Genomic DNA, 13979 nt, shown 5'->3' with positions numbered 1-13979 from the left:
GAAATTCTAAGGCTGACAGGCATGAGAGGTATTTTCAGGAGTCCCACACAGGTTAGTCTTCCTTTAGCACAAAATATGAGAGTGTTTATAATAGAAAGTTAGAGAAGAGATAACAGAATCCAGATAAAATTTAAATTGTATTCCTGTGGAATGATTTTGAAAAAAATTCATATATGAAATGATTAATTACAGTTTGTTCCTAAACTAGAAGCTACAGGTACAGGTATACATAAAAACACACACAAACTAAAAATAGATATAAATATTCTCCATTTGAAAAGAATGTCTTTTGGAAACTCTATAGCTAACATACTTTAAGGGATAAGACCATGTTTTTAACCATAATATTGAGAAGAAAGAAAATGGTTTATTTTTACCATTGCACAAGAGGTTTACCTCAAGGAAAAAGAAGAAAAATCTGAACAGATTGGAAAGCAAAAAGTCAAACTGCATTTATTCAGATGACGTAATTAAATAAGTAGAAAATCCTATGAAATCTACTAAAATATTACAAATATTCAGTGAATTTTGCAATGTGACAATATAGAAAGTCATTATAAAATTGTTTCATTTATATGCACTAGCAATAAATGAATTAAGAAAATTTAAATTAATAATAATTATAAAACCATCAAATTCATACAGAAACATTAAGATTTTTTAAATAAAATATATGTATTTTTATGTAACAAATTATAAATCTACACTAAGAGAAATTAAAGAAGATCTGAGTGAACAAAGAGTGATATTATGTTTACATATGAGAAAATTCAATATCGTTAAGATGTCCATTTTTCTCTATAAAGTTTTTATTAAAACCACAGAAGAGTTTTTAAATAAAATACAAGTTAATTCTTAAATTTATATAGAAGTGCAAACAACTTTATTTTCCAACATGTTTAAAAAGAAAGAAAAAAACTAGAAAATGTATACAATCTTATTTCAACACTTATTGTAAAACTGCAATAACCAATGCAGTATAATTTGCTTTAAACATAAATACATATTTCATTTGAACACAATGTATTTAAACATAAATACATATGTCATTTAAACATAAATACATATGTCATTTGAACAAAATCTACAAATAATCTCACATAATGTTATTTGTCAACTACAAACTGTAAAACAATTATTAGCTAAAGCAAAATCTTTTTAACCCATAATGATTAAAAAATAAAGAAAATTGGTTTATAATCATATCACACACAAAATTAATTCAAATTTAATACTAGATCTAAATGTAGACATTAAAAGTATAAAATATCTAGAAATTGTATCAGTTACTATTTTCGTAAGAACTTTGGGGTAGAAAAATATTTCTTAGGAAGCACAAAACTAATCACAAAGGAAAACATAATAAAATTGATTTTACCAAAATTAAAAATGTCTGCTTATAAAATGACAACATGAAGAAAATGAATAGGCAAACTACAGACTGGAAAATAATATTTGTGTCTGAAAAGGGGATTCTATATATTCTATATAAACAACTCCTATAGTTATAAAAACAACAGCAAAAGATACACAACCAATAAAAATGTGCAAAAGACTTGCATAGGCACTTTCAAAGAAAGATAAAGGGTCGAGAAGCAAGTAAAATTACTCAAAATCATTAATTATAAAAGAAATGACCACTAAATATGTCAGTGTGATACCACCACATATTATTAGAAAAACTGACAATACCAAATGTCAAATAGGTTGTACAGCAAGTTGAACTCTCACGCATTCCTGTGTTAAGTGTAAAACAGCAGAATCACCATGAAAATAAGTACAGAAGTTTCTTGGAGAATTAAACATACATCTACTCATGTCTCAGAAATTCTATTTTTAGATATTTTCCAAAATATTAAAATATATACACATAAAACTATTACAAAAATGATTATAGCTACTTTATTCATAAAACCCTAGTCAAAATTAAACAAAGCTGGATATTAGTTAAAGCAATGAAAACAGATTTCATTCAGTAACTACTGACAGTAGGAGAAAGAACTTAGCTTCATTCAAATTTGGGCATTTTAAAGGGAGGCTGAGGGAGGGAACAAGGGAGAGTGGGGCTCAACTGAAAAGTTGCAAAGGGCTAGTCAGTGTAAATGTGATTAGGTCAGCTGTGCCTGCTAGCTCACAATGATTAAAATTGGGATTCTTTCCTCCCACAGAGATGGGAAAACAGAGACCATAGCCTTCCTTATGATTACATCAAGGAATGGCTTTCAAGTCCTTAAGACAGACAAGCTTGAGTGGTAGGAGACACATATAAGTTTCAAAGGAACAGAGGAAGACTTCACAATTGTATTTAGTAAATGTTTTAATAAAGAGAGTCAGGAGCCTACAGAGCAAGCAGTAAATTCTGCTGGTCTTTCACTTACAGCACTTTTATAGTCACTGGTCTATAATCAACTATTAACTAGCTCTCCCTGCTCTTTTCTCTTACTTAGCTTCCAATTCCCATAAATTTGATCAAGCCCTGGTTCAGGGTTGCTGACAAACTAGTTTATGGAATCAAATTGAAGACCTAGTCTCATCAAGTTTGACAGCAGCATTTCCAAAAAATAATTTTTCAGTTTTTACATCACTCTTTTCTTAGCAAATAAGAAGACATGAGAAGTCATTGTACTCAAGGTATATCTTCGTTTCTCCATTAATATCAGTTATTTGTTAAAAACAATCTTAGAGGGTATGTCCTTTTCACAATGTAAACTTTCTAACTAGAAGTGAAAATAAAAACACAGAGAAAACTCATTTAATTACTGCAGGAATGGAAAAAGCGTAAAATTCAGGACATAAAAAAATCCTGAAATATTTAATGATTGCCTAGCAATTCTCTTGCTTCAAATAGTCTTTGAAATAAAATTTCAAGTTTTCTAAAATAAAATACAAGCTTCTATAAAAGGCTAGAAAAGATAGAAAAAGATGCCAGTCTTAGCAAATGTATAACACAAAGCCTTTGAAAATCATAGGAAGTTATCATTAAAAACACAGAGTATCTCCTAAAAAAAGGATTCCAAAGTTTCTGCAGGATGCTATCGTTTAGGTATTATCACAATAAAGAAATAAAAGAGCAAATATATCTATAGATAAAGATATATCTGTATCTATCTCTATATCTATATCTGTATTTATATACAGCCTTTCGTTCTCAGTTACAATTTATTTAGAGAGAAATGCTGATTTGCCACCTTCTTTCAAGTGATAAAAAAAGATGAATGCTAATTTGCTAAGAAGACATATAGGAAGGTCAGAAATAGCCATGTAGAAAACTGTGATGAGAAAATATGACAGGACACTGCACTCGGGAATGGAAATGTAAAACACATCATGTGTTTCGTAATTTTAACAGTCTGGCCAAGGCAGCGGTTTCTGGGCCATTGGTTAGGCAAATGTTAGCATTTTGCTTCTTTATTTCTTTATACCTGTCTGAGATTCAGTTCAGAAACACACAACTATTAAATGTCAAGACATGGCTAAACATAATAAAAAATAGAGTTCAGAGTGACAAATGAGCAAATCATAAATGTTTGTTGTTTGTGCAGAACCCATCAAAGTCCATTTATTTTCAAATTACCCTTTAAGGTTATTTCATTTCAGCATTTTTTTTCTTTCCCTCTAGATGATATTTCTAAACAATGTGAGAAAAAGATCAAAATTTGTAGTGTAATTGATCCAGTCTGTGTTTTTCTTTATAATCACTCTGAATTGACACTTTGGGTTGAAGCTATCAATTGCTCAGTTGATTATTTTCTTATTCATTTTGGTTTGCTTGGCAACTTGTGTCATTTTGTAAAGTTTCTTCCTATTCACACAAATCAGATCTCTGAAGGCCTTTGGAATGTTTTCTTGAGGCTCTCTCACCTTGTCCTTTCCTTTAAGACAAGGATTAGGAGACAATGTATATCAGATAGTGAAAGTTTGTTTTTCTTATTAATCATAACAAGATTAACTATTTCATCTTTGCATCCTTTTATTATCACTATCGAATTCTGGTTCTAAAATAATGTAACTTTATTATGGTATTTTCAATAAATCTCATCTCTAAATAGTCATTATTTATCCCCCTTCTCCTAAATCATATAAAACATGTTTTACTCTGACTATTGCGTATTTTTTTACCAATGGTCACATGTCAACAATATTCCCATATTGTGAAATTTCCTATTCTATCATGTGCTTTTGACATTTATATGTTTTCAAACCTTTGATGTATCTTACTGTCAATGGGTTCATTTACCGAATCATTTATCTCCCACTAAAAACTTGCTAAATTATTGATGAGCTTTATAACTGCTAACACTTTAGAATCAATACCATTTAGTACTATTTTGTTTATACTTAATAAATCCTATTTCATCATCTTGGTGGCAGTAAAATAGTAAATTAATAGGATCTCGGGTTTTGAAGTTAGAGACAGCTTGGGTAAAATCTGGGTTCTGGGCCCTTGGACACAGTCCTTAAATTCACAAGAAAACTGCAAATACTACTCAACTAACTTTTTTGAACATGCAGGGCATATGGAAAATATTCAATAAATAAGATTCTCCTTTTCCTTCCCCAGAAGACAAACTAATCACTCTATTCAGAGCAGGGAACATGTTTAATATTGTCTTATGTAAAGTGTTGTAGACATCCAACAGTGATATCATTAACTACGATGTAAGCCAAATTATGTAATGGTTTCTTCAGCATCGACCACATCTGAAAATAGTATATGGCCACTGAGTAGCTAAACACGAAATGATTAACTCATATGCTAGCACAAGCCCACTCTACCAGTAGAAGACATGCCAATACCAACTCTTATTTAAGACACAATACTAGTAAATGTGTTGCCTTTGTCTTATATATTTCAAATATACTATGTGGTGGAAATTCAGGTACTGTAGAGAGAGGAAATAGCTGAGCTGGGTAAAAAGACAAACTTTTTAATATATATTTCTATCCTGCTATACAATATATAAGAAACCATTATCTGGAGATCTTTGTTTTTTTTTTTTTCTTTTATCTCTTTCTCATGAATTTCTTAAGCCCCTTAATTTTTGAATAAACAATTCTCTATAGCTTAATTAATCTGAAAGTTGTCTCATCATCAAAGTCTAGAGCAAGAGTAGAAATCACAGTTATTTCTGCCTTATCAAGGAAAGGTTGTCTGAGATTCTATATATTCATTCAAGAGCCAAAAATGTGTGAAATATATTGAGAAAGAGTTCCATCCAAATTGGGTAAAATAAATTTTAGGAACTCCAAGTTTCAGCCATCTGGAAAATTATTTCATGTGTAATATCTCAGTCTTTGGTAAGATCATATGAACATGGTGTCATTTGGTTATCTGATGAAGAAAAATGAGTTAATTGTTTTGGAAAATTATTCTGACCATATGGGCATGAAACAATGTATTAGAGAAGCATTAGCATATAGTAAAATAGCCTGGCTTTTGAAATCCTGTGCTTTGCACTTCAGCTATCTAGCTAAATTCCTTAATGCTTTGAAATGTCATCTATATAATGGGGATAATAAGACTTAATTCATAGAAATAACATATACAAGGATAAAGACAGAAGCATACAGTGCTCACATATAATGATTGTTATGGTAGTACAAATGATTATCATTATTATTTTATTCATGTCATTTAAATCATAACGTGATTTCCAATTAGCATAAAATTACCTTTATATTAAGTAATAATCGAAAGAGATTGAATTTATTTGCCCTAAGTTTTCCCCAGTTTCAACCCTATTATATTCTATTGTTTTTTTTTTTTTTGGGTGGGGGAGGAAGGCAGGAAGGGAGGGAAGAAGGACGGTAGGGAGGAAGGAAGGGATGAAGGAAGGAAGGGAGTAAGTGGGGAGGGAGGGAGGGAAGGAGGGAGGGAGGGAAGGGAAGGAAGGAAATCAAGCAATGAGAGAGACATTGCCGACCTGGATCTAGAGGTTTACAAGTTGATTTTTTTTTTTTTTTGAGAGAAGGAAAGAAAAAAAAAAATAAGTAAAGAAGAGGAAGAAAGGAAGAGAAAGAGGGAGAGTAAATGGAAATATTGCTTTATTTTGAAAAAAATTGGGTATTAATAATGACCAATCAATGTTTCATTTAAACTTATGGGTAGGTGTGATATGGTATTGACAAGAATGTATATTTTGTGTATTTGAAGTGGAGAGCTCTATAAATATTTATTAAGTTTACTTGTTCCGGATCTGAGTTCGAGTCCTTGATATCCTTATTAATTTTCTGTCTCATTGAATCTAAGTCTCGTATCTGGGTGTTAGGATCGTTAGCTCTTGTTGTTGCATTGATCCTTTTACCACTATATCTTTGTTGCTTTAAAATCTATTTTATCCGATACGAGAATTGCAACTCCTGCTTTTTATTTATTTATTATTTATTTTTGCTCTCCATTTGGTTGGTAAATCTTTCTCCATCCCTTTGTTTTGAGTATTTGTGTATCTTTGCATGTGAAACAGGTGTGGATGTAACATGCCATTGGGTTTTGGCTGCGTCTTTTGATTGGGGGATTTAGTCAATTTATCTTTAGGGTTACTGCCATTTGATGTTGACTGGCTGTTTTATCCATTCGTTGCTGTAAATTCTTCTTTATGTTGGTGCTCTTTACTTTTTGGTGTATTTTTAGAAAGGCTAATACTGGTTGTTTCTTTCTGTGTGTAATGCTTCTTTCAGAAGCTCTTGTAAAGCAGGCCTGGTGGTAATAAAATCTCTGAGTTCTTGCTTGTTCATAAAAGATTTTATTTTTCCTTCAGTTGTGAAGCTTAGTTTGGCTGGATATGAAATTCTGGGCCGAAGGTTCTGTTCTTTGAGGATGTTGAATATTGGCCCCCACTCTCTTCTGGCTTGCAGGGTTTCTGCCGAGAGATCTGCTGTAAGTCTGATAGGCTTGCCTTTGTGGGTAACCTGACCTCTCTCTCTGACTGCCCTTAGTATTTTCTCCTTCGTTTCAACCCTGGTGATTCTAACGATTATGTGCCTTGGGGTTGCTCTTCTTGAGGAATATCTTTGTGGTGTTCTCTGTATTACCTGGGGTTGAATGTTGACCTGCTTTGCTAGTTTAGGAAAATTTTCCTGAATAATATCCTGAAGGGTATTTTCCAGCTTGGATTCATATTTTCCGTCGCATTCAGGTACATCTATCAAACGTAAATTTGGTCTTTTCACATAGTCCCACATTTCTTGGAGACTTTGCTCATTCCTTTTTATCCTTTTTTCTCTAATCTTTTCTTCGCGTTTTATTTCATTAAGTTGGACTTCGACCTTTGATATCCCTTCTTCTGCTTGAACAATTCGAGTGTTTAAACCTGCGCATACTTCTCGGAGTTCCTGTAGTGTATTCTTCAGTTCCATTAATTCACTCATACTCCTCTCTAAGTTGTCTATTCTCAATAGGATTTCATCAAACTTTTTTTCAAAGTTCCTAATTTCTTTACATTGGGCTACAACATGTTCTTTTAACTCACCGAAGTTTGTTATTATCCATTCCTTGAAGAGTGATTCTGTCATCAGGATGCGCTCGTTCTCCATCAAGCCTTGTTCCATTGTTGATGTGGAACTGTGATCATCTTTAGAGGGAGAGGCGTTCTGACTTTGAGTATTCTCAGCTTTTTTACGCTGGTTTCTTCCCGTCATTGTAAATTTATCCTCCTGTCGTCTTTGAAATTACCAACTTTCTGATTAGGTCTCTTGAGTGGACGTCCAGGTTGTTAGTTCCCAGGGCCAGAGCAGCGGCGTTAAAACTGATGGTGCTTTTCCGCCCAGGATTCTCCTGTCGGGCTTCCTTCTTGTGTCTGTAGTAGGCGACTCTGCCTTCCCGGGGCTCCAAACCTCGGTCAGAAGGGGAACCGGTCCCGTTTACTCTGCTCGGAGAGCTGCCGCGCCGAGGTGCCCGGAGGAACCGCTGCACCGGCCACGAGAGTAGTGCTGGCCACCCTTGTGTTTCCTCCACTGGGGGATCTTCTGCTCCGTGAGCGACCAGGATTTGTCTGAAAGTGCAGCGTCCTCTAGTTCTCCACGCTTTCCCTGAGAGCTGCAATCCCGGGATGTTAGCGATCGGCCATCTTGGATCGTTCCGACCCTATTATATTCTAATTAGAAAATCAAAGGAAGTTGAAGAGGAGATGGTGTTCGAGTGAGGAAGCAAGCTATGCCAATCTTTGTACAAGGCCATGATTTCCTCCCTGAAGGAGTAAGGACGGTAACATACCAGACTCAGCAAGTTACCTTTTTTCTTTAACATAGATTAATCTTTAAGGTGATGAAGCAACTCAAGTAATTTTGTATGATTACATGCTATTGTCAGAAATTACCCATAATAAATTAATCAATGTAGCTACATCTATGCCAATTTTCCTGGGATCCAAAATGTAATGGGGCCCAAATGGCTAATGGCATTGTGTAGAGAAATGTGCATGGGATTATTTTTTAATTCCTCTCTTTTTTTAAAAAAATTAAGGTTCTTCAACTTTTGGTGTTCTACAGTAATCAGCCTTTACAATAGTGTTAGTAATCTTTGACTCCCTGTATTTCATGTTGATGTTGAATTGCTGGATGTGTTGGTGTGAGATTTTCAAGTCTAGGTTATAACGGGCCTTGCACCTTCCACATTGGACTCTTGGATTGCTGACCGTGGGGGATGTCATTTGTTGTTACATGAACACATTCCAGCAATCCTGTGGAAAGGCCCATGAGAAGCAGTGGAAGCAGGTGCCAACAGTCATGTGAGCAATTCAAGAGGCCCAGTTAGATCTCAGATAATGAAAGCCCCAGGGAACATCTATCTGCAACTTTGTGAAAGACTCCACTCCAGAACCATCTAGCTAAGTCACTTGTGAGTTTTTGAACCAAAGAACGGTGACAGATGACAAATAATTGCCATTGTTTTAAGCCACCACATTTCATAGTGATTTCTTATATAACATTAGATAACTGATACAATCTCTGGAACCTTTAACAAGTGGTTTCTTATTTATTTATTTATTTTTAAGTTCAGCATTATTATATGTAAAATCAAGATAATGCCTAAGTCACAAATTTGTGTCTGTTTGTTGTATGCATATGTGTGAAGATTCAATATTCTCGTGCATCTACAAGACCTGGTACATGACAATAAGTACTTAATAAATACACATTTTCTTCTCTTACCATAATTTATGGAGAATGCATTATTTTCCCAAAATACTTTGTACTTATAAGGAGAAATATTGAATGTTCAGTTCAGAAACTTTGCTAAATGCATGTGTAGTAGAAGCCTTTAAGGTGATATAGTATAATGGAATTCTAAAGCAGAATGAAATGTCAGAAGACTCCCCCAGGGAACTGACAAAGAGTTTGTCCAGAAATCAAAGGCTAGTTGCAATCTAGGAGAAATAGATAAGACTTCTATAGTATCATTATGTCGGAAAACATAAAGAAAAGAAGATTAAAAAAGAAAGATTACAGAATAATCAAGAATGTTCGGGAAGTAGGAAGGCACTAATAATATGTTTAGTGCAAAATACAGTGCTCTTTATCTTACATACATGCCCTAAGATAAGCAATCAAGGTAAATACAGTGACTGAGACTCAGAGATCCAGATCTTCTGCTCCAACATTCCTTGTAGCCTCTGCTATTCTCATTGCTTCCTGTTTGCAGCATGAGTGACACACCACCAGCTGTTCTGTTTTATGCCAGAAATATAAAGTGAGGAGGTTCAGGGAATACATAGATTACTTCAGAAGATACCACTGACATTGAATTTACAGCTATATCACATTTATCATAAATATATTACTTGAATATCAAAACTAAATAAATCATTGAAACAATAAGTTGACCTCAAAACCAATGTGCACAGATTAGAATTTTGCTAGTAAGGAAGAAGCTGAAGTGAGTATTTGATTAGGCAACCAGATATGTCTACTATACTTGTCAAGTGGAATAAAAGTGCATGCAGTTAATTCTTACTTCTTATGGTAGCTATGTTTTATAAAGTCATCACAAAGACTGAACTAATTGAAACTAAACCATAGTTCCTAGAAGAAAAACAAAGTTATGTTCCTATGATCTGCTGGTTACACATTTCCAACAACTGATCAATACATAACGTTATTTTAGGTCCATTTCATTTAAATAAATCCTATTTTATATCGATTGTGATTAACATAGAACTCACTGCCAACAACACTACAACTTATCCCTAAATGAAGTTTGTATAACACATATTTCTGGTAAGACAAACTACAGCATTCTTGTGCTTACAATCATTAGACAGCAATTCAGCACTAAATTGTGAGGCCTATGGAAACAGTAAAATCACCAACAATAAGTACCAATAAGTGAAAATTGTGGCACTAAAAATGCTGAAAAAAACCACTTGTTTACAATGCGAACATTGAAACAAGAAGGCAGTGTCACCTTGTTTTATCTCAGGTGGGAATGTGAGTCTCAGGCAACTAAAAATATTGCTGTTCTGGACATGTTTGAGAATGACCACAGAATCACTGTGAGAATTGATTTGAGGGTTACAAATAAATTTTAGTGAATTTGCAAGTCCACAAATATGGAGTATGTGAAAAATGAGATCTGACTGTATTTATTTGGTGCTGGTTATTCAAGGGAAGTAAGAGGAAAGCTGAGGCAAAATTACCAGCTTAAAAGTATACAGTCAAGACAAGCACAAAATATCTCGTGTGTAATGCTGGAAATGTAGAAGGGTGCCCCACGGAAACAGAAGCCAGCAAAATTGCATGAGAATATTATTTACTGGTCACTCTTCATTTTATATTTGATAAAGAGAAAAAAATACAATACACATAAGGATTTTACATAATTTTGAAATAAATATGTTACATAATGTCTTTTGGCTTTTAGATAATGCTGTAGATACCTCACTTTAGATATCTTACTTTTTACAACTTAATTCATTGGGACTAGACATGGGAAGGAATCTATTCTGTCAGAAATCAGATTAATGCACAGACTGTCCAAACATCCTCTAAGTGATCTATCAATGTCACTGGAGACTAACCCTGTCTGACCTTCACTGAACATGTGAATACAGAACTCATTCCTGACTAAGGGGACAAACATAAGTTTTTGTTTTATTTGGACAGCCAGAACCTGGAATGGAGAGTAAAATATTAAATTTATGTAACATGTTTGAAACGGATGGATGTTCAGCATAATGTCCCTAAATCTCATTCCATCTCCAAGGTTTGATGATATTTACTCGGGGATCTATCACGCACCCAGTCCTCGGTTAAGTGGTATATATAACACAGCAGAGATATAACATAATTATCATTCCTTGCATTCAAAGAAGCGAATTAGTTTGAAGGAGTAGAAATGACTTATAAACAAAACAACCAGAGGACAATTAATAGAGTCTACAACACATGCTAAATTGTATGTGGAATGAGACTGATGAGAAAGTTTCTATGAAGGAGGTGAGCCTTGATGTTGGCCTTAAAAAGAAACACAGAAGAGTATTATTTGTTTAATTATAATTCATTCTTTCATTCAAAAAATATACTGCATGCACATTATATGCCAATAACTCTTCAAGGTAGTGAGGATATAAGAGTGAACAAAACAGAACTCATGGACAAAATAAAAGTAAGAGTTACAACATATTGAATACCAAATGTATGCAAAGTTACTGTAAGGTACTTTGTAAATCAGCCATTAACTCCTATAATACGTTGTACATTGCATGTAAAATACTATCAGTAGAGTAAATGAGACAGAAAATAATGTACATGTAGTAAATAGTTTGCCCATGGCCGCAGATTAGTAAGTGATGAAGTAATCGCTGTACATGGTACCTGGCCAGATTTCTTGAATTTTTTTCTTAGTTACACAATGCAAACCTGAAACCTAAAGCTAATAGAAACCACTCTGGGGCACAACTAATGATATATTCCTTGATTTTTAAGATTCTTAGAGATCAGAGGGCTTGGAGGGAACAATTAAATAAAGTTTTTCAAAGGGAAAATTAGAAGGTAAAACAAATGTTTTGGTTGATATGAAGGAAAGTAGAATTATTTGCTGCTACATGAAAGTATCATTGATTCGGCAAGGACACACGTTTCCTTTCTCTATTAATTGGCAGATTCTTTCTTATGGAGCCTGAGAATGGAGTGGTAACAGAGCAAGAATGATGAGGGAGCAAAGCTGCTTTTTAATGTGTATTTGATTTAGACAACTTGTAAGTAAAGATGTGAGGGAAAGTAACTACTTAGAAAAGTGTGAGCCGAAAGAGTCTGATCAAAAGATGAAATTCAGAGTAAACTAAAAAAAAGGCTATTTTTAGCTCCAGAAATTCTTTCACCTCACTAAATCTAAACTCTTTCTTTTTCTTTTTTTTTTTTTTTTTTTGAGACGGAGTTTCCCTCTTGTTACCCAGGCTGGAGTGCAATGGCGCGATCTCGGCTCACCGCAACCTCCGCCTCCTGGGTTCAGGCAATTCTCCTGCCTCAGCCTCCCGAGTAGCTGGGATTACAGGCATGCACCACCATGCCCAGCTAATTTTTTGTATTTTTTAGTAGAGATGGGGTTTCACCACGTTGACCAGGATGGTCTCGATCTCTCGACCTCGTGATCCACCCGCCTCGGCCTCCCAAAGTGCTGGGATTACAGGCTTGAGCCACCGCGCCCGGCCCATCTAAACTGTTTCTTCAAGTGTTCTATAAATGGAGGATTTAGAAAACTGTCTTATGATTCAAATTTGGGTAACCTTGATGGGGTTAAAGTTCTACTAATTAATATACTTTTAATTTAAAAATAACTCACTCTCACTGATTATAAGTGTGAGGGTGAGCTCATTAGAAAATTATCATTTTGAATCTCTTGTAGTAATGTAAAGAGTAAACTGCATCTGGTAATTGAGGACATGCTATTACTAATTATCTGTTGTTAGGGAAGTCGCAAAAGCAAAAATCAACAAATACCTTAAGGCAATATAAACAAAGTACCTAAGATCTTAGATTTTAAAAATGACCTCACATTGACCATATTAAACAGTAAATATTTCATAACATATTAATTATTCTCATTAATACCCTTAACAATAAAAAGAAAATATCCCTAATGAAATGGAGACAGCTATCAAGGCACTTAAATGTTTAATTTTAAAAATGGCATAGGTAATAGTAATAAAAATAAACCAAAGGGGAGAGAACTGCAGTTAAAAATGTATTACTATTACAAATGGCAGGCCCTGAAATGTGTATGTTGAAGCCCTAACCCCCAACATGACTGTATTTGGAGAGAAGGCCTTTAAAGAAGCAAAATTAAATTAGTTAATAAGGGTAGAGTTCTAATCTAAGATGACTGCCAGTGAGCAGACAGCCAACTACAAGCCAGGAGAGATGTCTGAGCAGAAAACAACCCTGCCAACACTTTGATCTTGGACTTCCATTCTCTAGAACTGGGAGGAAGTAAATTTCTGTTTTTTATAAATAGCCAGTCTATCGTATTTTGTTATGAGGGTCCAAGCAGGCTAATACATTTACCTATGGCACTGGAACTGTGATAGATAAGTAGAGATGCAACTTCTGGAAGAAATGCTTGAAAATTATTGCACAATATCTAAAGAAAACATTTTTTAAGTGTAGCTGAAATAATGCTAAAGCAGTGGGAACTGTAGAAGTGAAGGAACTATAAGACAAAACACAATTGCTATAAGGTTCTAGAATATAGGTGATAAAATCTACCACCCAACTATAGTGGGAGTTCAGAATTGAGACCTCTAAACAAATCTAAGATTCCAAATGGTATTTCCCTCAGGGTGAACTAGAAAATATATGCATCCATAAACTTACAGAAAGACACTATCTTTTCTGGGTTCTTTACAGAGAATTAAAAAATAAAACTCTTCCTTGAGCATATATAAGCTGGTACTTCCAGATATGTAGGGCTAGGATTAATACTATATATGCTATATAAAATGCCTTTTGGATCTAGTTCAGGTAAGTCTCAGCACCTGACAGAC

Source organism: Callithrix jacchus, chromosome 6 (assembly GCF_049354715.1).
Source record: "Callithrix jacchus isolate 240 chromosome 6, calJac240_pri, whole genome shotgun sequence".
NCBI lineage: Eukaryota > Metazoa > Chordata > Mammalia > Primates > Cebidae > Callithrix > Callithrix jacchus.
This window is presented reverse-complemented; position numbering follows the sequence as displayed.